This window comes from Zonotrichia leucophrys, chromosome Z (genome assembly GCF_028769735.1).
Source record: "Zonotrichia leucophrys gambelii isolate GWCS_2022_RI chromosome Z, RI_Zleu_2.0, whole genome shotgun sequence".
NCBI classification, from domain to species: Eukaryota; Metazoa; Chordata; class Aves; order Passeriformes; family Passerellidae; genus Zonotrichia; species Zonotrichia leucophrys.
The window spans coordinates 25,882,784-25,908,027 of NC_088200.1; the positions used below are offsets into that span (position 1 = coordinate 25,882,784).

The 25,244-nt window shown below is 40.6% G+C and overlaps 1 protein-coding gene across 4 annotated transcripts in view; it reads left to right on the top strand.

Moving 5' to 3' along the window:
* The window catches only part of GHR (growth hormone receptor), a 177,160-nt gene that overhangs the window by 59,690 nt on the left and 92,226 nt on the right, over window positions 1-25,244 (top strand). The window lies entirely within an intron of this gene.

The following is a 25,244-nucleotide window of genomic DNA, read 5'->3' on the forward strand; positions in this document are numbered from 1 at the left end:
CTCTCATGGGGCTAATGCTGGAGATCCAGTGAGTGGATGTGAACTAGTTACTCATCTTTTCAGTGCAGTATATTTTGTTTAGAGTATAGTGTATTATTAACTTTATGGTGTTCAGTCACCATAACTTTTCTTTTTGTGTAAGCAACTACAGAAGACCCACACCTGGTCATCTTTCTGGTCATGATAATGTCAGAAGTAAGAATGAAGCAATTAAAAAACTGTAACCCACCACTTGAGTTGGATCCCATTTTATTAATGCTTCAAGCAAGTATTTACTGATATGAAAAATGGAAGTTATTTGTCAAGATCTTTTTAGCTTAAATCCAAAAGACTCTTAACTGTAGCATAGGCTTTGTTGCTCACATCAGCAGTGAAAATGCAGTTGGGCATAGAATCAATTTAAGGAGATTTGGTAAGATACATTTAAATGCTGGTGTTTATTTAAAATATTCTATTTTGAATATTGAGATTAAAGTACATTGCAATTGAGATGTCTTGTGGCTCTGAGTGATAAATGTAAGTAATACTGAAAGTTATTCAGGCATCTTGAGCTGTTTGAATAGGAATGTGATGTCTTTCATCTCCACCACATCTCAGTCTCGCATTACTAGAATTGCTACTTGCCGTGTTAATTTATGATGTTAGCATGTTCTAATAATTATAAAGGATTGACAAACCAGACAGCTTCCAATCCTTCTGAGGAGTAATTTCTAACATTGCCAGTAAGTGGTAGTGGTACTTTTATCAAATAGGTGACTATAACTGCTGAAAGTTACACTAATGTACAGAAAAGTTATAGACACTCACCAAATATTTTTAAATTCTCTGAGTATGGTCAATCATTGTTTTTGTTACCATGGGCTGTTTCCTCTCCTGGTCTTTTATTTGCACAGCGCAGTGTAGCACCGTTCAAGTGTAAAAAATCAAGGGCTCTGTAGAGGCAGCGCACAGCACTGCTCCCATGGGTGTTTGTGCCACACTGGCTGGGTTGGGGAAATCCACAGAGCCCAGTTCTAGACATCTTTCCAAACTGAAGTGGCATGTAGCTCTGTGTATGACCTCTTGTGCCCTCTTCCAGTAAGGAATGATTAAAAGCTCTGAAGGCAAATTTCCCGTTTACAGATTGGTACCATTCCTTTTCATGAACTGGAGACTAAGGAAGTGTGAGTATATAGTTGTCCTTTTAGACCATAACTTCCACTTGCAGGGTCTCTTTTGCCTGACTGTTTGTACACGTCTAAGTGCTTATATCACCTGGAGCTAGGCCTTGCTTCTTTAAAATGACACTTTTGCTGCTGAAATTGTGTTTTATCTTGCACCATTGAAAGGAGCATCGACTACAATAAATATAGCATCCTGTATCTTATTTGAAATACCAGATTTCCACTAATAAAATAGAAGCTGAAAATATTTGTTATTGAGGAAGCAATGTAGGCAGAGATGCTTTGATTTTTTTTTCTCTTATGGAAAAATAAGTGCTTTATCAGACACGACAGCACTTGCTTTTATTCCACCCAGTTGAAGATCTTGCAATCTTAAGGTACATATCAAAACATTTCAAAAGCATTACAAATTAATAAAAATATTATAGGAATACCAAGAAGAGGGGGTAAAACTGGTGGGGTAAGAAAGGGGAAGGCTACCAGCCGTAATAATGAATCTACTCAGCCCACATGGGAGTCCTTCAGTAATAGGTTAGCTAGAGAGTCATATTTCTTTTAAATAAAAGGGTTTTCTTCTCTTGTTACCAAATGTTTGTGGGATGGAAAGATAATTCTTTGGCCCAGTGGAGCTGAGGTAGTAATTCTGGGGAGAGGGCAGTATGAGGAAAGCAGGGAGAGAGGTAGTGGGGCTGCTACTTCGGTGTGGTGAAGGCGAAAGGCTGATGCAATGAGATACTAGCTTGGCAGGAACAGATTTATGTCAGGACTTGAAGGAACACTTTGTGCTCAAACTGTTTATCACTAGGGAAATCTTCCTTTACCGTATATGAATCCTAGTCTAAATCTTTGTGTGAGGTGGGTGTTTGTTTACATATTATTTTAGTTCATGAGAGATGGAACAAGCGTCCTGTTACCAAAGAGCTGGTTTTCAGTGTATGAGAAACAATTTTTCCCAGAAGATTGGAAAGGCTGTTTTCTGACAGAGATGAATGTTGTCCATATCACATGTACTGCAGATTATGAATTCAAAATACATTTAAACACATATTTTATTGACCTTTAGAAAGCATGTATTCTATTTAAAATACCTTAATCCCTAAAATTAGTTATCTTCTTCAATATTAATAAGTTAGTATAAAATTCAGAAATACTTCAGAGTAGCAGGATGGCTTGCAACAGCACAGAACTTAATGTCTTCTTTGAACAATTTAATGTGCCTTGCTATTTACTGGGCATTTCAGACATACAATGTTATGAGGATGTAAAAGAGAATGAAAATCATTCTTACTGATGGAATAACTGCTGGAAGACACAATTGGTGGTGGATGCAAGTGTACAGACAGTTGAGTTGGGGTAACTTTTCAGATGTAATATTGCCCTACTTTGTTGCCATGTACTCAATAGCTGAAGGACTACACGACAAATCAAGCATTTCTGAGTTTTAAAACCCCATCTGCCATGCTATTCATACTTACCATGCTAATTTAAACCATTTATGTTTATCTTTTCACTTGCCAAGAGATCCAGACTGCCATGCCAACACCCGTACCTACTAAATCACGTTCAGCTTTATAAATTAGAGTTACAGAAGTACTCCTGTAGTGACACAGTCTGCAACATAGTCTTTTGTCCTGCTGTGGCCATGCTAGTGGTTGGATTTTGTGGAAGGGATCTGCTGTGTGGGATTGTTGTCCTATGGGGGAAGGTGATGCAGGGCTGCATGGAGAATGCTGGAGAGACGAGAACCTCCGCACAGTGACTGCTGGTGAGAGGATATGAAATGCTGATAAATGTAGCAGAAAATTTTAACCTCTGTGCATTAAGAGAATAAACACAGCACCCATTCTGTTGGTGTGGAATGATTTATGCTTCCCCATTTCTCTTTTTCTGTGGCCATTTAGCGAGACTCATAGCATTAGTGCATTACAGTGCTAGACCTGCTTGGCCTCTGCATCAGGCACCGAGTGACTGCTGAGGATGGGTTCCAAGCGTGTGAAACTGAACTCAGAATGTGCGAAGCAAAGATGCTTTGCTGGCTTTGTGCTCATTAAGGCAGCAAGCAGATTGCTGTCTCTGATCACTTAATAAGCTTATTGCTTGTAATTCTAGAACAGAGGTGATATATGAAAACATAAAAACAAATAATCAGTTGCATTTAAATAGGACATTAACAGAGATGGAGGTAATATTTAGAATTTCAAAAGCTGTTTAAATACTGTCACAAATCCATTATGGTCTTCAAACTCTGTAATTGGTCAGTCCAAACATGAAATATTCTTTTGGATGCACAATAGTAATTTCATACAAAAAAGTCAGTAGTTAACAGACAACAACTCTGAGGGAAAGTTGGAAAGAGGTTATTAATAACAACTATAATGCTACAGCATTCAAGTGTTTAAATAGAATTTGAGTTTTTATAGCCTCAAGAGAAAACAGGATCAGTAATACTCCATATTGCAGTAAATCTGTAGGATGATTAATCAACCTCATCATAGCCCTCTCCTATGCCCTTCCAATCTTAATCGCAGTAGCCTTCCTTACACTAGTAGAGTGCTAAATCCTAAGCTACATACAAGGCTGAAAGGGCCCAAACATTGTTGGCCCTTTCAGGCTCCTACAGCCCCTAGCAGATGGTGTAAAACTATTTATCAAAGAGCCTTTTCAATCATCAACATCCTCTCCAATCTTATTCATTGCAACCCCAATACTAGCCTTACTCCTAGTGATCTCAATCTGAACCCCATTGCCCCTTCCATTTTCCTTAGCAAACCTCAGTCACCCTAGCTGATGAATTGATGGTTTGTAGAAACTGTACCTGTGTTAGTCCTGTGAACAGATGTCTTTGTGTCTGACCAATATGCCAAAGTTTTGGGTTTTAATCCACACGCAGTGTATCTCTACAACCTTATTGGAATAGCCAAACAACTCCCTTTGTGCCTGTTGGAGTTTGGGGATAGTCTGACCATTAAGTACAGCTTGTTGGACCGAAGAAACAGACTGAAACACCCGTCACATTTTGTTCTAGCTGTCTCAGTTAAATGAGCATGTAGTCAGTTTCTGCCTTACGTACCTGTTTCCCAGCTGCAGCAAGCAGTCTGATTTCTGCTAGGTTTTATGTTGTTTTTTTTTTCATACATGTGTTTAGTGCTACCTAGAGAATGAGTTGGGCTCTCCTTCATTGCATGACTGAAAATGTTGTTTAAATTTTTTATGGAATGCTTATTAAACTGTGTTTGCTTAAGAGCCATGTTATAAGCCTACTTTATAACTGTTCTTAGCAATGCCTTGTTTACTGTTTTCATCCAGAACAGCTTTAACTGTTTGGTGTTTTGATGGTTTGTGGCATTGCTAATAGGTTTATGTGATGCTATAAAAAATGAGTGAAAAACAAAGCAGCATTCCTTCTTGATGGTGGTTCTTGTCCCTTACTTTGCATGAGTTGAAGAAGACTGGTTGTGGTTTGCTTTGGGACCAAACTTTGCCTGTTCTGCCAAGAATAACAAAGATCTGATGCAAGGACTGAGAGAAGAGCCATTAAACGGTGCTGTATCTTTGGGTTTTGATTGCATTTTATGTCTAAGCCTGTTACAGTATATCAGGGGGGCACTGTGGAACTTTTACTTAAAAAGAAACCTCTAAGAACACCATAGCTTTCGTAATGACTGTGACAGTTCACAGTCAGACAGAGGAGCTCCAAGTCAGATGTTAAGTAAACAGAGTAGAATATAGCATGGTCAGGACTCTACCAGGCCATCTCTTTCATAGGACACATAGATCAAACCTGGTGAGCTGTGTTTATGCTGGGGCTTTGGTCTTGTAGGTTGAGTCCTGGATGGTTTAGGGTGTAAAATAGGTGCATTGAGCCACCGGAAGGAATGATTTGCAGGGTGCAGTGGGAAGTCCTGCTCTTTTTCTAGAATCTGTTTGCAGGTTTTGGCTGAGGCACACATATAGCTGCAACACATGCAGCTGAAACACTACAGTGCTTGTTCCAAATAGTGCCAGCCTACTGGTCCAGCATGTGTGAATGAGCTTATCTTACAGCTGCAGTGTTTTTGCGGTAGGATCAGAAAGAGTGTGTGAGACAGTGCTTTACACTTTTCAGCTGTGATTCCTGACCTTTGGAGAGCAGCAGTGTGCCTCTGGGTCTGCTCGTGCTGGGTGTTGCTAACAAACACTGCACAGGAGAGGTGCTTGTTACGTGATATGGTCAGGCTGGCCGGCTGTACACCAGCCAGTTCTGCTGCTGCGGGACAGCGTGTACAGCACGGACGGACTGCAGCCTCACAGGGGGAGAAACGGCCCTCCACTTCCCTGTGAGAAAGGCTATTTTTGTGCAACTGTGTGATGAGGTCTGGTATCTTCCAGCTCTGAGGCGCTTTAATTAGGATGGCCATATCAGTTGAGAAAACATGTCAGAAAAAGAAGTCACTGTTGTAAAGAAGCCTGTGCTTCTGGTTCTTGGGTATTTTGTTTGAACAGCTAATTTTCTTGAAATAATGGGTAGCTTTGAGAAAATTCATTTCTTTGGTTGTACTACATCCAGTTTTTTTCAGTGGTGTGTAATTTCATCCAACACAAGGCACACACAAGTAGGTTGACTACAGTGGATTCTGCTTGATGGTTCTCAGGACTCTAGCTGACCACAGAGGTGCTGGTGCTGACAGTACGGAAGTATGGCATTCACCTCTTTAAGTGGTGTGAGGGGCCTGCCTAACTTGCATCAAATCAAGAGGAACAAGAATATTTGCTTTATACATCATTGTAAAGCTAGCGTGGCTTTATATGAAGGGGAAGTCTTGCCTGACAGATTTGGTGACCTTCTGTGATGGAGCTACAGGTTTGCTGGACAGGGCAGAGCAGCTGATATTATTTACATGGGCTTATGCAGTTTGACACTGTCCTGCAGGCCATCCTTTTCTGTAAATTAGAGAGACATTAGAGAGACATTAGATCCACTTGGTGGACAAAGAGCTGGCTGGATGGCCACACTCAGAGCTGTGCTCAATAGCTCCTTGTCCACATGGAGACCAGTGAGGAGTGGTGTTCCTCAGGGGTGGGTCTTGGGGCTGACACTGTCCCACACCTTTGTTAGGGATGCGGACAGTGGGATCCAGGGCAGTCTCAGCAAGTTTGCTGCTGACACTGAGCTGGGTGGGGCTGTCCACACAGGGGAGGGCAGGGATGGCATCCACAGGGACCTGGACAGGCTGAGAAGTGGGACCCTGCAAACCTCAGGGAGCTCAGCAAGGCCAAGGGCAAGGTCCTGCACCTGCATTGGGCAATCCCAGGCACACCCACAGGCTGGGCAGAGAAGTGATCGAGAGCAGCCCTGTGGGGAGGGACTTGGGGGTGGTGGCTGATGAAAAACTCACCATGAGCCAGCAGTGAGTGCTCCCAGCCCAGAAAGCCAAGGGAATCCTGGGCTGCATCCAAAGGAGTGCGGTCAGCAGGTCAAGGGAGGGGATTCTGCCCGTCTATTTTCCTCCTGTGAAACCCCACCAGGAGCACTGTGTCCAGCCCTGGTGTCCCCAATTTAAAAGGGATGTGGAACTGTTGGAGTAAGTCCAGAGGAAGCCACAAAGCTGATAAGAGGGCTGGAGCTCCTCCCCTAAAAAGACAGGCTGAGAAAGTTGGGGCTGTTCAGCCTGGAGAAGAGAAGGTTTTGTGGAGACCTCACAGAAACCTGCTGGTATCTGAAAGGGGAATACAGGGGAGGTGGAGATGGACTCTTCATCAGGGACTGTAGAGACAGGCAAGGAGTAATGGGAACAAACTGAAAGAAGGAAATTTAGGTTAGATATGAGGAATAAATCCTTTACTATGAGTGTGGTGAAACAGGTTGCCTAGGGAAGCTGTGGATCTCCCAGCTCTGGCAGTGTTTAGGGCGAGGCTGGACAAAGCCTTGAGCAGCCTGGTCGAGTGGGAGGTGTCCCTGTGCATGACAGGGGAGACTGGGGCTAGATAATCATTACAGTGCAATTCCAACCCTTTATATCTCTATGATCTATGATTTTTCAGGCTTATGGTGTATAATACTATAAGACCTGTATCCAGCATACAGGGAAATTAAGCAATATGTTTGGCCCGTGTATCTTTCATCCAGCCAATGGCATAGGTGAGTGCACTTAATGCCATAACGTGAAAAGTAATGTTGTTTACTGTTGTACCCATGTGTTTGTTGTGGCCTGTTCTATTGCTTTTTTTTTTCCAAATATAAAAAGTTAATATTTTATTAAGGTTATGAGGTATATTGTGAAAATCATTCCAGGTCTCTTTTCCCTCTCCTGTTCTACTGCTGCAGGTGAAGGTGAAGAGCTCTCTCCATAAAAGCCCAAGGGAACTTTGTGGAGCCAGTGTGAATAAAAATATCCATCTATTGAAAGGAAAAAACAGGATTTAGGAAGAGAGACTCCTCCTGACTAATTGTTCACATTTACATTGAATGATATGATGGGAATCTTCATGTAGAACCTTCTATAGCCACACTCCTGTTGTCTTTGCTGAGGTGGGAGTTGCAGATTTTTAAAAATAATTTTGTCCTATTATTTGAACATTATTTCAAACCCAAGGAAATGAGGAGCCAAGTTATCACAGGAGATCTTCAATTAGAAGAGGGAAGCAGTTTTTCACAGTGTTAGCATGTGTTTAGTGTTTCAGTTTACTGAATCATGCAGAAAAGGAGAAGAGGTTAAAAGATCAAGAGCCAGGGATTATACACAGATTGTGGATAATTTGTGAAACAAAATGGAAAATGTGCAAGTAGGAAGACCAGGACATGAAAGTTTGGGAACTGATGGTTGTTGGAAAGACTGAAGGTATAGGCTCTGTAGCAGCTGGTTCCACTGTCTTAAGTGGACATTTATGTGAACATGTGACTGAACATTAAGTGGTCAGTAATCAAAAGAACATATTTAAGACCAAGAGTAATGATTTGTTTAAGGATGTGTGAGGTGGCTGGACTAAAACACAGTAAAAAAAACCCAGCTTCCTCAAAATGATTAAAAAATTCTAATGCAATTTGAATTGCACCTAGAAGTGTATTTTCATACTGATTTGAAAATTTCAAAAATTGTTATTATTGTAAAGATCATAGTGTTTCATGGATAGAGCTGTGCTAGGAGTAGAAATATTTTTGTTAGGGTAGGACTTTTCCAAATGACATACTAGTTGCAGTATTTTTTAGCAGCCTGTCAGTGCAACAGCATGTAAAAATAGAGGGAACAGAAAGATGGTATTTTTACATCAAATAGATGATGTCATTCAACTACTCATTTTATATGTGAGTGGTGGGTAAACATACTGTTTGTTTGTGATTTTGCAGTTTTTGTTTCATTTACTAATGCTGGACTGTGAAAACAAAAAAGCTGTCAATAAAAAAAGGACTGACACTGTTTGTTGTTAGGGCTGAAATAGAAGAGCTGTCTCTCACTAGTTACTTTTTTGTTGGGAGTTTTTAAACTTCTAAAAGGCTCCTGCCAGGGAATCTGATCTTGCAAAAGGCTGCAACTGTTTGTGTAAACTGTTTGTATATACAATCTTATTTATAAGAAGCAGAACTGTGGCTTTCTGGGCAAAAGAAGAATTATCCTTTCCACTTTCTACATCTCAGATACCTGCTCTGATCAAATATCTAGAAAATGAGAGAAGTACATTCATTCCCATTAAGATTGAGCAGTACCACAGAGCAACAGCCTCAGCTGTGGCTTTGGGGCCTGAAGGTCATACAGCTCTCTCTTCTTGGGACTTTTCATTGTTGCTTCATATCCCAGCAGATTGGTATTTTCCAGATGCTCTGATCTCTCCCTATCCTAAGAATACAGAAAGGTACTCTTGCAAAATGTTATTAAAATACCTGGTCAGAAGCAGTGTGCTTGTTTACAGGCTGTGTCTTGTGGAGCCTTTCAGACAGCACAGGCTGAAACCATCTTGGGGAAAGTGCTGGATATGCTCAGGCAGAGATGGCAGCTGCGGCTTCCTGCTGAGCATCCAGCAGGCTGCAAACACAGCTGCCATCCCCTGCTCCTCACCAGCCCCTCTCCCTTTGCTTCTGCTGAGCAGAAATTGGAGTCTCTCTGAGTTTGGGCTAATGCATCTGAACTCAGCAACCAGTGGTCTCTAGTACCAGAAGAGCAGGCAGGGATTTAGCCTCTGGGTTGTGCGTCCATCCCTGAGAGGGGGGAAGAGCTGCAGAAGCCAGTAGAAGTGTGGCACCGCTGGAGGTGGAAACTTGCTAATAGAGAAGAGCAGGAAGGCTGAACAAACAACTGTATTCAGTTAGGCAATTACTGAACAGAAATGAGACATTTTCTGGGGAAAGAGGAATGTCAATCTATGTTTTGCTCCATTGGTGCTGTTCATACACAAGTGACTGATAGTCATTTGTGCTGGTGCTATAGTCACACAAACAGTACTGGAGGAATTTGGCCATTAGAAAAATGACAAGAAGGAGTACCAAAAAGACATTTAACAGCCTAATATCTATACTTGACCTTGTGTAAGTTTTCTAGGATGCATGAAGGGACTGAGTAAGTCTAACATCAAGTAATTCTAACAATGTAGGTCAAGGATGGAGGGTACGTACTTCTGCCTCAACAGCACTGACCTTTTGTGTGTTCTACATTATAAATAGTTGCTTATGGGCAGCTCTGGCTTTTTGCATTGACTTTTGATCCTTACTGCTCTTACCATTCCTTTCTTTGTCTTGTCAGTTACTACAGGAAAGAACCAATCCCATGCATTGTATTGTTTTGTCGTTTGAAAAAAGTCAAAACAAATGCTCATATTCCTTTGACTTTTTCTTTGCAGACTTGTAGTGGGTGGAATGGGTGAGAAATGATGCTTTCAAAACTGTCATTGTAACTCCTTTCTGAGAAATTACATAAGGCTCTGGGGGATTATCTGCAGAAAAATTTACAGATTTTATGTGTATTTTGTGTAGTGTTAGTACTTCTTGATATTGTTTGGCTCAAAAGATGTATTCATGGGTGTTAAGTACTGGCTGCTCTTGCCTTGATTACCAGCAAATTACTGTGTAGGGCATGGTCATCTAATTGTTAACAATTTAAGCAAATGATGAAATGGTAAAAAAGAGCCATGTGGACCATTAGATATATTTATTGTGGGGTCAGGAAGACCCACAAGAGTAGTTTCTCTTCAGCTATTAGCAGAGTTGGGCATTGAAAAGTTGTGAAGGAAATTCAAAACAATGTCTCCAAGTTTTGTCAAGATTACTCAGTGGAATCACTTGTTGCCAGATGCTCATGCTGAATGAAAGAGAACACCAACCACTATAGTGGGAATTAGTTTTCTGAAATTGCTCAAAGCCAATTATCAGTCTAGTTGTTGTAGGGGATTATTAATACTCTGTGAACTGTTCTACAGTTTGAATGACACACCAGCAGGTAGAAGTTATATTTATGAGGTAGTATTTCTCACCTTTATCCTGTTAACTCTGGGAATGAATACAGCAGCTTCTATTTGGGATTTCAGTGTAGCTGTGAAAAAGGGATTGGAGCACAGATTGTGGGATCAGAGTGAAAGATTTGGTCTGTATTTCCCAAGCAGTAGCTCCTGGAAGCGATACGGAGCTTGTGGCTAGGAATGGAGCCATAACCCTGTCCATGACTGCATGGGAGGCTCTGCAGTGAGTTCAGAAAGACCTCAGCCAGATGTGAGCCTTCGAAGCCTCTGCTCATGGCACTGCTTTCCAAACCATAGCAGAACTTCATTCTTTTTTTTCCTTCTTCTTGGAAGAGGGGAATACTTGTGTGTTTTGGTGTGATTTTGGATGTATTGTGCTCTTAGTTTTTATGCAAAAACTACTTGGAAGTTGTAATAAGCCTGGTGTTGATTGTGTTTCATGGATAGTGTATCCAACCCAAGAGTACAGGGACCCTGCGAACAGACTATTCCTCTTCCAGCTGTTCTTTTTGGCAGTAGCATGAGCTGAAAGGTTTACATGAGTTAGATTCCCGGCTGAGTATGAAGTTATCTGCTGATCAAACCCCTTTGCACAATTTGTTAATAAAGTGAAAATCCACTAAGTATGTTTGATTGCTTCAAGGTGCAGCTGGGAGGAATCTAGCATCCTTTCTGGAGTCTGGTTTGTTGATTATTGTGTGACCCAGTTGGCAGCAAGCCTGTCCTATGAGGCACAGGACAAGAATATGCTGCACAGCTATTTTGCTAAGTAGTTGAAATACAGTGCCAGCGTTATTTGGGACAGATAAGTCTTTGATAACCTATTGCCGCTAAGTTGCACAACAGAAAAAACAACTTTCTTTCTATGATAAAACGTTTCTCCATTGTTCATCAGCAAGCAGAGCCTGAGGAACTCTGCTTCTGTTGAGATTAATGGGTAAGTTTTAATCAAGGTGTCAGTCTGTCCTGATGCTCACTGGCAAATCTGCTTATTTTGAAGTTTTCCCAACTGTACTAGATCTCTAAGCATTTGCTAAAAAGCATAGTTTCAGAAAATTCACATTGGGCTGTCAAACTTATTTAGAAGTTATTTTCATAAATCCAGAAAAACTAAAACTTCACTAGTTGGTATCCTCAAAGTTAATCTTATTTTGTAACTCGTCTCTGCCACCTAATGACTTACCTGCTGGAAACAAGCACTTTTTCACCAGTCTCAGAATGGCTAAAAACTTGCTCCTTAGCAAAAAATAGGAATCTGGCATGCTTCAAGTACAAACCAGTCTCTATATGGAGACTTACTGCAGGCCCTTGGATACACTCATTGCTCTGTGAAGTTAGTTCAGTCACCTGGTGTGGTTAGTATGATTTTTTTTTCCCTCTGTTTAAATTTCTCTGTTGTTTGAACTCTGCCTGAAAAGTAGACTGGCACATGTTCTCTTATTTTTCAGATCAGTCATGCCAGCTATGCATAAAAGAGCTGGAGCAAAAGCATTCCATATCCGTTAAGTGTTTTATTTTCCAGACTGAAAACTGAATACTTGCAGCTTGTATGTCATTATATGCTTGTCATTCCTAATTACTTTCTGGCATGTTCCTGGGTGTTTTGTAGACAGGAAAATGCATTTGATTATTTTTTAAGCTAGGCTAGCAAAAAAAAAAAAACAAAAAAAGGAAGAAAAAAAAAAAAAAGAGAGACTTCTACAAGAATGCCAGAGAGGGACTTTTTACACGGGCAGGCAGAGATAGGGCAAGATAGAATATCTTTAAAATGAAAGAGAATGGGTTTTGATTAGATATTTGGAAGAAATTTGATATTGTGCAGGTGGTGAGGCACTGAAATAAGTTGCCTAGAGAGGTGGTGGGTGCCCCATCTCTGAAGACATTCAAGACTGGGTTGGATAAGGCTTTGAGAAACCTGATCTAGTGAAAGGTGTCCCTGCCTATGGCAGTGGGGCAGTGGGGAACTAGATGACCTTTAACGTTCCTTGCAGCCCAAACCATTCTATCATTCTGTGAGTTAGAAAACTTTTGGGAGAAAGAAATGTGTAGATATAATAACTGTTGCATTTCATAACTGGAAATTAATCATCAAGCATATAGTTATTTTCAAAGAATGTAAGTATGTGATTTTTCCCTGCAGGTATTCTGAATACTGTGGCATGTTTTACTGAAGGAAAGCATTGAGATTGCGTATCAGATTTTTATGCACAAATTCGTAGATGTGTACGGAGAAGCAGATTTGTAGTTCTGACCCTTTAGACAGGCTACCAAGTGAGCTACAATAACTCATCTGAGGCTAGTGGTAAATAGAAACTGTGCCAATGAAGAAAAGAGTTTCCCAGCTAGCATTTCCTTTGCTTCTTTAGATTTTGTACTTTCTTGACAGTCACTTGACAGCTTGACTACTCTCGAAATGTGCTGGGGTACCAGAAGCCTGTTATCTCTTAAAATAGCTGTTGTTCCTCATACAGAATGTAAATCTCCAGAGTCACTGCAGTGAAGAGTCATGCAGCTTTTTGGGGTGTGTGTCTATACATGGGCTGCTTATAACAGTTTCAGACATGAAATTACATTCAAAGGCTATGGCTGCAAATTTAAGCCCAGACTGATTATTTGGCTCTTATCTCTCTGCCATGGGAGCTGTAGTGCAGGCTGCATGAGCTGCAACCCTAACTGGAAGCTGTGTTCACTGGGCTGATGCAACTTGTCCTACAACTGCCTGGTTCCAGGAGAGATGGGAGCCTGTGGCAGGAGCCTGCCCTGTCACCAGGAAGGGCTAGGCAAATCCTTCTGGGAGCAGCCCACAGCAAAGCTGGTTTTGGCCGTTCACAAAGCTGCTTTTTGCCGGCCTTAGGTACCAGCCAGCACATGAGAAATGTGACCTAAGAGTAGCTTGTCTGTGTGGGTGGTCTCCAAAGTTTGTTAAAGTTGCTGAAGAGTACTCTCATGATGTAGTATTGTTTCCACCAGATACCTGAATTGTTGTTTGCCGTCTGTAAAGACTCAACAGACTATGAGAAGTGCAAGGCCGCCTCAGCCACCTCAGTTTAGAGCCTGCTTTTCAGTGGTATCTGCTGAATTTCACTGGAAGTGTGCTGCCTGCTGTGATAAACACGAGCAAAGACTCTTGCCTTGTGTGACAGTAATTTATTACTTATACAGTGCCACAGCCATAGTTTGCAATTCAGTCAGCTATGCTAAACATATATGAAGATATCTGCCCTGGAGAACTGCCAGCATTCAGGAATAGCAGGATAATTTACGGTGCTGAACAAAACAAATAGAGTCACCTGTGGCTGTACTGCATGGTGAATATGTGTGCTTTTGTAAACTGTATTACTAATCTAATGATTCCCAATATTAGTTGCTTCTTTGTACCTTGCTAAAATTGCTGTAGGAAAATATTTTCCTGAAATCTGAGGTTTTAAAGGAATTTTGAATATAGCCTGATGAAATATGACAGTGCAGGAATCCTGGAATCTTTCCCTTGCAGTGAAGATAATTACTCTCTTCTGTGCAATGATGTGTATAAACTTTGCGCTATAAGCTTGCCTCTGACTGGATGAAATAAATAGTAATTTTTCTGGAACAACAGAAATTTTCAAGAAGTCAAGCCAGTTGCAATTTTTGGCTTGAATTAGAGTAATAGTTTCATCTCTCAGAAGTAGTTATGACTTTATAACTCATAAATGCTGGACTGGATAAACACATTTAAAATAAAAACTTTCTCAGTCTGAAGGATTATTTTAATGTTAAAAACCGGTTAAAAACCAACTAAACAAAAGTAATTTCAATAAGTCCAAATAAGTTCAAATAATTTCAAGTGCATTTGTACAAATGCAAAAAATATTTGGTATTGCATAAAATGATATAAATTTGCTAGAGATAAAAATGTCAGTCTTCCTATAGAATTATGCATCAACATGAATGAAGCCAACTGAATTTTTTTCATGTCACCAGAAGGGTCTGTTACTAAACAGTTTTTTTGCTGCCAGGCTAACTGCTGTCAGGTTTTTTTTTCAACAGAGAAGTAAGTACTTTTACAGTGTTCATGAGGATATTGAAATGCCTTGAAAAATAGAGAATTTTGTTAAATGATTACTTACTGATACAAGGTATTGATTGTGCAAATTACTACTCTTGGGCAAGAGTAGACATAATGTGCTGTATGTGTTGTAGACATGATGCTGCTGCTGGTGCCACGATGGGCACCTCGGGTGCTCATTCTGGTGAGTGGACGCACCTGTGTCCTTTGGAGAGTGTGCAGCATGCATAGGAAGCTGCCTCCTCTCATGTGGATGGGTCAGCAGAGTCCCTCATCACCTTTGAGTGAGCTCCACAGGGTCTGCTACAGGGTCGTTTTGCTTTTATTCATTACCTAGCTGGAAAGGAGCTGCTTTAACACCAAGAGCGTGGTTTCCAGGCTGCAGCACTTTGGGCTCACCTCCCTTTTCCTTGCTCCCTTACAAGTCTTGCATCTCATCTGTAAACAAACTTCATTCTCTAAAGCTTTCTCCACAAGTCAGGTTTTCTGAACGTTTTATCTTCATTGCCCTCTTTGGCGGAGTCTTTCACTTGGCAGCAGTATTGGAAAGGAGAAGCCCTCTAACATGTGCTGCTCCCATTAATGTGCTACAGAATACCAGGTGCCGATGAGACAATGGCATTTTCTCATCAGCATTTTCACCCTTTTGATTTCCACTGGTTTGGTTTTTTCCCCTCTTCTCTTTGCAAAACTGCTGCCTAGCCTGTAACTCTTTACACTACACTGGTCAGTGGTACAATATGACACATTAAATCTTGTAATAAAGCAATGAGAAAAGTGTATTGAATCATGAGAAATCCCTAGATACGATCAGGTTTTTGTTTGGGTTTTTTTTCTGTATCTTTTTTTCTTTTTTTCCCTTCATATGCCGCCCCAAAAAATGTGTATAAGAAGAAACTTCAGGCTGAAAATTGCTTTAGTGAAACACAAAACATCCATCTTTATTTCCAGGTTAGGTTTGGGCAATGCAGGATTTGCTGTGGATCTTGGACGTGTCCTATGCTGTATTAGCATGACATTAATGCCCTGCTGCTCTTTGTCAGAGCCAGCACCAAAGTCCTGTTTGGTTTTAGTGTGTAAAGGTCTTGGCTCTCCTTTCTTCATGGACTAAGGTGGTAGCTGCAGTAGCCAAACCAAGCATCTGACAGTACAGCTTCCCTTTGGATCCTAACTGCTGCTTACAAAACTTTGCAAACACAGCTCCTAAGCTGGCAGGCTGCTTGTTTTCAGCTACAGGGAGAGCCCTCATAAAAGCTTTCACTCTCCCTGAGGTCTATTGCAAAATGAGAATGTTCCCTTTCTCTTTGGCATCAATCGGGTTTGTAAACTTTGATAACAAAAGAAATACTGAGTTCATATTCCAAAATACTTGGAATCTGGTTGTTCATTTTTGGGTACATAGGGCTGTTGCTCTCACACAGAATAGTTCAGCCTTTAAAGTTCTGTCTGATCCCTTTACACATTTTCTTGTTTATTCTGTCAGATGGCTTATTCCTGGAAAACGTAATATGAGCACAATTTCCAAATTGTGCTGAGGGTAATTGTTCTCTCTTGCTGTGAAAGCACTTGGTGGGATGCATAGTGGACATTTATGTTACTGATTTTTTAGCACCATGGATGGGGATATTCACATTCCCAGAGACAATGAATGGATGGGGTGTGTACCTAGAGATGGAGATGGGCAGGTAGCACAAGGGTGTGATGCTTAGCTGGGAGTTCTGACTGTTGGGCAAGTAGGAAGGGCTGGTATCTGGGAGAGGCTGCAGGAGGTAATAAGACTTGCCAGGGGTCACCTACTGACCATCCATTCATCATGGGCACAGATTGCCCCCCTTGTTCTCCAGCCTATCTCCTTATCTTGAACATCCCAGCTTCTTTTTGCCTTTGAGGCTGACCACGACTGCTCATATATCAAAAGGTGAGCTCCCCTTAGCAGCCTGTTTGTTCATCTTAATCCAGATGCTGAATTATTTTTTATTTTAATTGTTATTTTCACACTTTTTGGGGGTAAGAAGGACAAAAGGCAGTGCTATTGTAAGGACTGGTTTACAGAGGCTTTGAAGATGGGGCTGTTCCCCACTGAGGAATAATGTTTTTTCCCTGTGCAGCATCAATCACTTTGCATTCCGTTTCCACTATGACAGCTCAGATATAATTACCTTGGGCCACTTAAATGAGTACTGTATATTCCTGTAAACCTTTTAACCTGCTAAATTAATCACATGGAGAAAGTTAATGCTATTTATATTTAAATAAAAATTTGCAAACCAGGCAGGAGGGAAGAGTGTTTTTGTGTACAGTGTTACCATTTACGCTCAACTGCTTGAGGGAGGCTGGTGGCTTTTTGAGAGATTATGGGTATGAGCTTCTGCTAAAGGCAATTGACTGTAATGAAGAGTATTTTTAAAAAAAGGGGCACTGTCCACTTGAATATTGTGGCAGTCAGTAATGTTAAATGCCTTATGGGGGGCTATAGCCCCACTTCTCATTAATCCTGTTTATTTATTGATACTGTCATGTTTGGAGGGGGTTGGATCTGAAAAGAGATGAATACATATAACAAGGTTCATTCTGTTTGGTTTGCTCCCTATTTACCTCCATGTCCATTTAGCACCTTGCTTGAGATTTAGTCTTACACACAGTGCTATAAAATGCCTTAAAGCATTCAATTTTCAAAGAGTTGCAATATGACTTTCTCTTGCTTTTAATGAAATTTTACAGCCTTCAGTGTTGCATACACTGATTTTGCAAATGTAAATCCTAAAGACTGGTGCCCCAGAAGAAATAAGAAAGCTCATTTTTAAGCACAACTTTAAGCTAGCATCTTGAACACTGAATGCCTGTGGTAAGCTTTGCAAGTCAAGTAACTTCTTAATAGAGTCCCATCCACTATCTTTGGCGTATGAATTTCTCAGCTATTTAAAATACAGAGAGTAGAAACTGCATCTTTTTCTGCATCTTCTTTCTCAACCAGTGAGAAAACTGATGTACAGATATATGTGTTGTGCATTACTTGCTTTCGCAAGGTGGACACTGCTGAAGTCCCTATTCTGCAGTACAATCTCTAAGCATGAACCAGTGTGGAAATCACTGGTGCAGAATGAGAACACATGCATCTCTTTGAAAAGGGCTCATTTCATGTCTGGGCAGTGTTGCGGGGGAGCAGCGAGGTGCATTTTATCATGGAAATGTTGGAAAAACTGTTTCAAGTGCAAGGAAGGGACAGGAGTAAAAGTAGTGTATAGCACTGAGTCATACTTGTTTAAAAATATAAAAACATTACTTTCCATGTTAAAATAACCAGCAGTTGTGTTTGCTTGCTGGAAGGTAGTTATCTCAGGAGAGTGTGCTCCCAGTTAATAGGATGTTACCCAAACTTTACCAAAAGTACAGAATTTCAGCATATTTCACCATTAAGATGTTTTTAAAAGTGAAGACACATCCTGCCCTCTCTTTTTCATACTTTTTCTTTAAGCAACAGTTAAACGATCTCAATGACTCTTAATGCCACTTATCATTGGGAGATATATGAACACTGAACTGTTTTGCTCTTTGCAATTTATTTCTCACTTCAGGGTGGTGACAAGTGGCCTTTAATTAAAAGGAGGGACAATTATACTTAATTGTTTGCATTGGAGGATTTTAAAAATCTTTTTAATTGTACTACTTAAGATGTTTTCCTCTCAAAAAGAAACTGATATATTCATTTGTGTATTTGTTTCGTTGTTGAAGTGCAAATACTAACAGCATTCCAGAACCTTCTCCTCTTGCAGTGACTGTTGCTGTTTATCTCTGTGTCATCTATGGCTCATACTGTTGCACCCAAACCTAAATTCTTCACATCTTGATTACCCAGAGCAGAGGTTTGTTGCTGTGCTGACCATCGGCATCATTAGCTAATAATTACATTCTCTTTGTGTCTGCAAGTCAAATGCAGCTACAGTGATATTTCTGGTTTGTGTAACTTGCATACTTTGTAATCATCAAAATATCAAAAGAGCAGGCTTTTCAAAAGTACATATGACTTAATAAATGTGTTTTTGATGTTCTGATGTATCTACTGGAAGAGGCATTTAGAGAAGGGAGGAGAAGGATTTATTGAGAAATAACAAAATGACTTATCAGAATTACTTGTCCTGTTTTCTTTCCCTTTGTGACTATTTCCATTATAAACTGAAGTTATCAATGTCTGCCTGAATGGAATTGAGATAGCTCTCAGAAGCTGCAATATTTTGTAATTTTTAACCTTCCATTTCTATGTTTACATCTGCTAAAGGCTGAAAGAGTTTAGTAGCTCTGAAGAATGTTTGTCTAGTTTACTTATATCTTTTTCTGAGGGGAAAACAAAAAAAGAAATGGACAATGTTTTCTCTTGTTCCTGAAATTCCTGAAATAACATGAATGTGTTTATCCCACACTAGATGGTAAAGATGGACTCCTTCTGACAATTAAAGTTGCTCTCCATTAAGGAGTGTGTGTACTGCATTTAATGAAACAGCACTTAGCTTTGCTAACATCAGTCTGGAGCAGTGCAGAAGTTCTTTTAGCACATGAGTGGATTCCCAGAACTCTTGCTTTGTAAATAATGTCTGTGCCCAGTGAGCCCTAATTGATAATGACTGGTAATGTAATACCTGCTGGCTAGGCCTGCTCTTTACTGAAAGAGCTCTTTGAAACTTATTTATTGATTGCTGCAATCAGTTTAGTTTTAAAAAATAAAGAAAGAAAAAAAAACCCACCAGAAACCCCCAGACATTAATTTGGTCTCAGCCTTCTGATAATTGTTTTTCTTATTTGATAGAGTTAGTGATATTAAAGTCTCAAAACCCTTGTCTGCCTTTTTACTTGTAAAGCATGTCGTGGTTTTGATTATGATCTCAGGAGCAGATACTGAATAAGTGTAGTTTTCTGTCCAGTTCACGAAAGGCCGCCCCAAAATAAAGACATAGAATTTGCCTACTCTCTGTGTCATGAGGTTTTTATAAACTAATTATTATTTATTTACCTGTGCAGAAAGTGAGCTTTAGTCACAAGGCCGCGATGGCGTTCTCCTCACTGTCCTCAGGGTTTCTGTTGCTTTGTATTTGCACACACTGTACAGACGTTAACTTTTGAACCCTTGTCCCGTGGTACAGACTATGGCCAGCTCTGCTGCTGTGTGCAAAAGGGATGGGAGTTGTGCTTTCATCTGGTGAAGTTGTGCTTTCATCCTTCTCACCTTTAGTGTTTCCTTTCAGGTTTTGATTTGGTTTCCTTTATCAGAGAATGGATAATGCTTGACATAGATCATCTATTGGTGACATTCACATCACGTTTTCCTCTTCTCTGTCTCACTTTATGGACATTTCAGTAGTTAAATTCTTAGTGCTGAATTACTGAATGGTTGCAAAGAGATCAGTTTAGGGAGGGATAGCTGTATTGTTTTGCCTTTATGTATTTTTACTTCAAAAGTGATGTAGTTACAGTTTTTTATGACTTGCACTAACTGTTGCAGAAATGCGTAGTGGGAAGTAAGATTTGCTTCAAATGATCTGAAAAACAGTAATCCATAAAAGAATGCATGAAAAAGAATTAATTGTTGATTTTTAATAAAGGTTTAATTAATAAATAATTATTATTCTCTCTTTATTGCTGGGTGGTTTTTGCTCTCGGCTTTTCACTGCATTTTAAACTAATTTTTAGTATGTATGTCAGTTTTACACCAACAAGGAAGACAAATACAGTACACAAAATAAGAAAAATGGCTAAAATCCAGCAGTGTATTTTAGTTGGGATAACTTGAACTTAAGTAGCATTTTCTGGAGAACTGATTTCTGATTTTGATGTGTCCCTTTAAGGATTTGTGCTTGGAGACTAATTTATGCCCTGATTCACTCTGTGCATCTCACCTGTATTTTGGCTGAGCAGTTGCACCCTGAATCTTTTGTGACAAGTTTATCAAGCCAGTTGGTATAATCTGTCAGTCCTGGGTCTGAAATGGACATGGGATCATAGTGGTTCATAATTTACAGCTCAGTGGGTGCTTTACAAATGATTGCTCCAACCAGTGGAGAGATGATACAGTTTTAAGTGTTCTAAGGCACAAGGAGTGCAACAAAATAGTTCCAGATGCACCCAGACCATAAATAAACATCAATACAGTATAGATGTCTTCTTCTGACATATGTGGTCATAAAACCAGCAAAACAAATTTACAACACACTTTTATTTGACCATTACTCTGTACAAATAATAACTATTATTAGGTATTTCTTTCCCAGCTGTTATTAGAGTCTAACATTGGTGTATAATACATTTGTGTTAATGATAAATGTAATTAGTTTAAAATCCCCTCCTTTGCAGAAAAATACTTCCAATACAATGGAAAATTTTAAGTGGTTTGTAGCTCTTTTGAGCATTCAACAATATGGTAAAGAGTTTTTGAGCTTAGGCTTATTGTAGACTGCTAAAAGGTCTGGAGGTTTTGGGTTTTTTTGGGAGAGTTTTTTTGGTTGGTTGGTTGGTTGATTGGTTTGGTTTGGTTTGGATTGGATTTTCAAGTTTATTTTCTCAGTATTTTGCATTCTGCAGATTTTGTTGTCCATTCCCAGCATGCCCGCTCATGAACCTCCACAGTTTTGGTCTTTGTTAATAGCTTCTCTTTATTAATAACACTGCACCTCTGCTGAAAGCAGCTTGACAACTGGTGTGATTGACAGTATTTAAAAATAGTAGAGATATTTGCATTTCTTTTCAAGATGTTACATTTTTTTGTTTTGGCTCTTTCACATGGCAGTTGTCCATCACTTCACTGGAATACCCTCCTGACAGCACCATGGGATTGTGCTGGTGTGAAACAGGGCAAGCCAATACTGTCTTGTGCATCCTGCCATGCCAGAAGTACTCCCAAAGGTGCTTTTGCTGAGCACCAGCACCTGTCTTTCATCCTTCTATCCTTTCTGCAGGAGAGCCTCCTTGGATGACATATTTTGGGGGAGCCACAGGGGTATTTGGACTAAGTTCAAGATGAGACAAGGCATGGTTGTAGCATTCCTGGTTGTCATGGTTTGACACTGGCACAATGCCAGTGCCCCCATGAGAATACCCTCTCCCTGGTGTCTGCTGTGAGATGTGACAAGGAATAAGCAAAGCAGGCTCCTACTTAAAAAAAAAGGAAACTTTATTAACTAAACTACAAGAAAATAACTAAACTACAAGGAAAGGAAAAAAAACCACACAAGGAAAATGAAAACCTTACAAAAGCATTTTCCTCCTCCCCCCACCAAATTTCCCAATGCAGTACATTCCCCCAAATCACCAACTCTCAGTCTGGCACCACCCTTTAGAATACTCAATCTTTAGTTCATCAAGAGGAGAGGAGTCCTTCTTGCACTATAGGCTTCAACTGGAAACACGCTGAAACCTCGTGTGCTTCCATGTCACTCAGCACCACCCGGAAAGTCCTTTGCCATCATGACATCTTCCTTCCATGCCCAGTGCTCTCACCACCGTGCATGGACCAGAGCTGCTTCTGGGGTTATCTTTCAAGGATGCCTTGTCTCACTCCAAAAGGCACAGTCTCTGCTTTGGGACATCTGTCCCCCTGCAATTTTTCACCCCCTGGGGCCGAGGGGTCCCCACACTGAACCCTCCCGGTTCTGAGGCACTGCCTCCCCCTAAATGCAGTCTCTGTGTCACAGAAAAAAAATGGTTCAGTCTATGACCACACAAGAAAAGTCCAGCCAAAAGGCCACTCCGTCATCTCTCCCCCACTCAAGAGTCTTCTGCACTTCCCTCTTGGCCCATTCCCTCTTATCTTATCTCTTATCTCTCTTCTCATTCAGGTCCAGGAGGATCAGCATTTGCAAGGTTTCTATCATGCAAGAAAAGGGTTAAATATCTCAGTCTTGCTGTCTGGAGCTCTGGAACTCCCACGCTGCCCTGCCGGGCACCTTCTCGCCGCACTCCTTCTCCTCCTGGGCCGGCCGCTATCACATTCAGACGCCGGCTCTCCCTCTCTCTCCCCTGGTGGCGGTGGCTGCCTGATGTCTCTTGGGGCTCCTCTACCCTTCCATCCTCAAGGGCCTCCTCACTCCCATCTCTGTCCAGGCCCCAGGCCTACCGCAGGGCTGCCCTTCCCCGGCCCAGCAGCAGCAGCTGGACGGGGGAGGGAGATCCGACCTCTTTCCCTCGAAGTCCCAAGAGAGCGTCCCAGGGCCGAAGCTCTGCTTTTAACCCCTGTGTGTTCTCAGAGGTGTGTCCGAACCCCACTGGCCACATCAGGTGCCACTATTAAAATCTGAGCACCCATTGGTTTGACCACAGCATATCCCAAAAAAAACCCTACTTCCTGTCAGTGTCAAACCACAAAGCTGGTGTTGTACCAAAGCCCCTTAAAAATGGCCTTGCAGCATCCCTCTGAGATCGGTATCCCCAGCCAGTGGAAACAGCTGCCTGGGAGCTGTGCATTGGTACTTTAAGCCTACCCAGAGCTGAGACCTGCAGAATGGCTACCTCTTTACTATTAAAATGTTTTGTTCTTAAAACACGCTTAAGAATTGTTTTCAGCTGTGGGACTTGACCCAAGCCAGGGATCTGCCAAGGACTATGGTGAGATAACCAGGCTTCATGGGAAAGGCATAATTGTTCTTTCAGGAGCAATGTGTTTGGGAACATTCCTGTGTTTATTTTGACACCCAGCCCAAGTGAGGACATCTGATACTAGTCCTTTTGCTCCTCTTCTGACTTTCTATATTGAGGTCATTTTTGTTTCAGCAATCTGGTGATGAAGACCTGGACACTCTTCCAATGTTTTCAAGTAAAAAGAAGCAATCATGGTGAATTCCTGTGATGGAGGAAGGAATGTCCCGATGCATGCTCAGGCCAAATTGACCAAGGATTTTTAACAGGAGGAAAGCCTTGACTTGGTGAAGATCTTATTTCAAAGGATGGAATAGCATTTTAGTTTCAATTTCATAATCGCATAAAACTGTTTTTAATGGCTTTTCAACAGAGACATCACACAAGGCTTTTCTTTTTCTTGTGCTTATTATATTGTGTAATTGGTTTCTGGTAGTATCAAAACGCTAGGAAGTTTCTCTCAATAACATAATTAATCTCTACATGTTACAATTTAGTCTTAGCAAGGTCTGTTTCCCCAGAACCTCATATTTAACATCAAGATGTTCAAGACACTTTGAATTGTATGTATATGCTTTGGTGCTGTCCTGTGGTTTTGGCAGTCAGTGCAGTATCCAAATCCCAATACCTCATGCTTGCATCACCTCAGATTTTGATGGCCACCACTGGGTCACTGGGCAGTTGTGTCTAGTAATGCCTGGAGTTAATAGGATTCAAAAGCTTATAAATACAAAGCAGCTTCCTGTAGAGTGCCGTGGGGTTCCACCTTGTATTAAAAATAACACAGCAGCCAAACTAAAAACATTAAGGCTTGGCTCTAATGGTCCAGATTTTCAGAAACTGAACTTTCAGGTCTAACTGCTTTTATTTATATAAATATAAATATATTTATAAAATATATTTATTTATGTATTTATCAAGTACCACTACTACTAGAATCTGCATAAGTAGCACCTAAATACAAAAATCAAACCGAAACTTGATCTATATATTGAACTTGCTAGGTGCTTCTTAAAACAAGATGGCTGCATTAAGTGTGAGCTATATTCAGCATGAGTTTGCAGTGGTACCTGAAATTGATCCATTTTTTGTCCAGCATATCTATCAAAATCTCATGGAATATTATGCAGAACTCTTTTATACTGTGCATAGGTTGCTTCCATGGAAGCTGAGTGGCTCTTGATGCCTCCTCTGGTACCCGATGCAAATGCCATCTTCCCATGCTGTCAGGCTGCCAGCACTTGTCCTCCTGTGCAGTCCAGAGAGACGACAGAGCACTCTGCCTCAGTGCAGGTGGTGCAGCTACTGAATTTTGCTTATAAATAATTTGGATAGTGGAGCAATAATAAAGAATTCATGTAGTTCTTTTTGGAACTATTTGGTTTGCCACAAGCCCAGTCTCTATAGACGATGATACAGCTCTGCCTTTCAGTAAGAAAGTTTTTGTTGTACAGAAGGTAAATTTAGGTTGGGGAAGTTTTTCAGTGTATTCATACTGTTGACCCATAGTTTATGAGCAATTCATCTTGGCTGTGCTGAATAGCAAACTAATTTGCATCATTTTGTGTTTTCTTTCTAAAGCTGGCAGCTGGCAAGTAATTGGCTTTCAAAGCAGGGGTCTAAATGTAAAGGAATATAAATAAAATAAACTGACCTGTATGAATATAGCATTGAAATACCAGGATTTTTTTGGGGACTAGAATAAGAGAATACACCTGAAAATAATGGTGGCTGATGTCAAACAGAAGGATAGTAATTTGTACCTCTGTGCCATGTTTTTCATATGCTTTTGAAATATCTGAAATACGTGTTCTCCAAAAAGAACAAAGACATGACATTCTTCAAGATGTGAGCTAGAAATAACAAGCCCAAGAATTGCAAGTGTTACTCTGGAAGACACTGATAATTCTGTGGACATGAAACCTTTGTCTTCAAAAGCCTAAGAATGTTTGTCTATTATTTGTCAGGCTCTTGAGCTATGTCTAAGCTGTATA